The 2,452-nt window shown below is 36.1% G+C and overlaps 1 non-coding gene across 1 annotated transcript; it reads right to left on the bottom strand.

Moving 5' to 3' along the window:
* Positions 1–274: 274 nt before the first annotated feature.
* On the bottom strand, positions 275–377 carry LOC142166650 (small nucleolar RNA R71). Its single transcript, XR_012697053.1, has one exon. It is a non-coding gene; the product is annotated as a small nucleolar RNA R71 (small nucleolar RNA).
* Between the last annotated feature and the right edge of the window lie 2,075 nt (positions 378–2,452).

The following is a 2,452-nucleotide window of genomic DNA, read 5'->3' as shown; positions in this document are numbered from 1 at the left end:
AATATGCTACATCTGCGACAGAACAAGTGACTATTCTCCAGGTCTTACATTAAAGATCCATAGCAGCATCTGAAAAGCTTTTTGTCCATTTGTGTCACTAAAAGGAAACCAAATGTGACACCGGAAGCAATCATACTGTTATTGTTTCCATTCTTAGTGTCTGGAGAAGCTCAGACCTGGCTTAGTTCGCTCCCTATAAACTCCATCACCACATGGGAGGAATTAGTCAAGCAGCTTTTGAACAAGTTCTACGCACCTAATAAGACTGCCAATCAAGTTGATGAGATATTGAGCTTTAGGCAGAAACTAGCTGAAACATTGCAAGAAACATGGGAGAGGTTCAAAGGAATGCTGATTAAGTATCCATATCATGACATTCCAGATTAGATGTTGGGGAAATGGTTCTACATGGGATTGACAGACAGCTTGAAGGCCAATGTTGATGCTTTAGTAGGGGAGCATTTTTGAGCAAATCATTCAGTGAATGTAAGGTCTTACTTGATAAAATGGCTCAAAACTCAGTATGGATGGCAAAAGACACTACAATTACCCCTGTAGTTTACTCAGTAGCTTTGGACCCAAATAACTCCATAGCCGAGAATATGACCACTCTGATAACGCAAATGAGTATCCTCGCTGTTGATACCCAATTTTTTCCTATATATTTTTATATGCAAAACACTTTCTAAATAGCATATATATGTATATATAAGTATGTCCTAATATTTTATTATTTTATTCTTAATTTTTAAAGATTTTCTAACCAATTTATTCCCCTATTTTTTCCATAAAAACCCAATAATAATTCCCAAAATTATTGTTTTGGTGATTCATTTATTGGATTCTTATATTTATACTAAAAGTATAGCAAAGATAATTTCTGCATATTTTTATAAATTTATTTAGTATTTTTAAAACTAAATTGTATGTAATTGCGACATTAGCTCCTTTTAAGATTTAATTACGTTTATATTTATAAAAATTAATTTCAGTATTTTCAAATTGATAATTATGTGTTACAAATCATTTTAGTGCTTTAAATTTATTTTTAGAAACTTATTTACTATTTTTTTATAAATTAAAAGGGAAAAAGTAGCTATTGCAATTACAACCCAAATTGAGTTTCAGTTATAACCGAAAACAGGCCCCCAATTTCCCAGCCCAATTCCAATTTTAACTCGACCCCCGACCCAATTTAAATAATCCAACCCGGATCCCCTATCTAACCCTTTCAATCCTGGCCGTTGACCATTTAGATCAACGACCAATATCAGCCCTTTCCATTTTTAACCTCAAACGACCTCTTACCCCATCTCATTTCACACCAAACGCCACCCTTGAATCCCTTTCCCTCCAACTCTCTCTGCAATCCCTCACAAACCCTAGTCATCGCTATCAAACTACAACCCTAATACCTCCCAAATCTATGGCTTCCAAGGCCATCAGAGACCTGTATCAACCTTACATGGCTTCTACGTGTTCGATTCTGTGGTTTCAAGACCAGATCATGAAGGGGTTTTGTCCAGTCCTTGCCCGATGACTATTCTCCGGTCACCTCTAACCTTTCTCCGGTCAGTCATGGCTATTCGAGTCAGACTTTTGACTCTCCTGCTTAGATCGATGGTTTTCAAAGCCTTTCTCATCACTTGGGGTTCTTCTGAAACCTTAACCTCTAAGGTTCTTTCGATTTATTTTAGATCTGCTTCAGATCTATGTTTGCTTTGGACTTCTAAGTGTTTTTCTCGAAGTTTCTTTTAAAACTCCTCTTTCAAAACCCCTCATCCTTTCCGATGAGGGTTCTTGTTAAGCTATTTCAAAACGTTTCTCTGATTTTCGACATGTTTTGCTATGTTTGCTCATATCGTTCTTCTACCTGAGTCCGTATGTTAAAAGCCCTAATTTCTTTTGACTACTTATTATACGAATGCGTATTTGCTCGAGTTTTGTCTGATTTGTTTGTTTATCCTTTTTTAAAGCTCTATTGTTGTTAAAAACCTTATGATTTCGAGTATGAGACTGTTCGTTTAAGTGCATGACTCGATTTGAAGTTCTTTATTTCGAAACCTTTTATTCCTTTGTGTGATTCTTCTGGTTCTGGGTTTCTTTCTTTTCTAAAACTCGACTATGCTCGAAACCCTAATTTTTTCAAAAGAGGTTTTCTTCACCTGCTACTGTGAGACCCTTGCATGCCTTGATACTCTATGTTTCTTCACTACTAGTTCAATGTGACTTGACCTACCGGACTATCATGCCTTGAATGTTGCTATCTACTAAATTTCTGTGCTACTATTGCATGCTATTTCCTTTTGCTAATAGTTTGGCCTCGCATGACCATCGTTTGTGCACTCTATTTATATGCTGAGTTTCCTTCCTTGACTGTCCTTCAAACTTGTGACTGATTTCAAACTTTTCCTTTGTGAAATTCTAATTTCACTCGCCTATTAAGGTTAAT

Source organism: Nicotiana tabacum, chromosome 11 (assembly GCF_000715075.1).
Source record: "Nicotiana tabacum cultivar K326 chromosome 11, ASM71507v2, whole genome shotgun sequence".
Lineage (NCBI taxonomy): Eukaryota > Viridiplantae > Streptophyta > Magnoliopsida > Solanales > Solanaceae > Nicotiana > Nicotiana tabacum.
The sequence above is the reverse complement of the archived record's forward strand: the minus strand, read 5'-3'. Positions and strand labels throughout refer to the sequence as shown.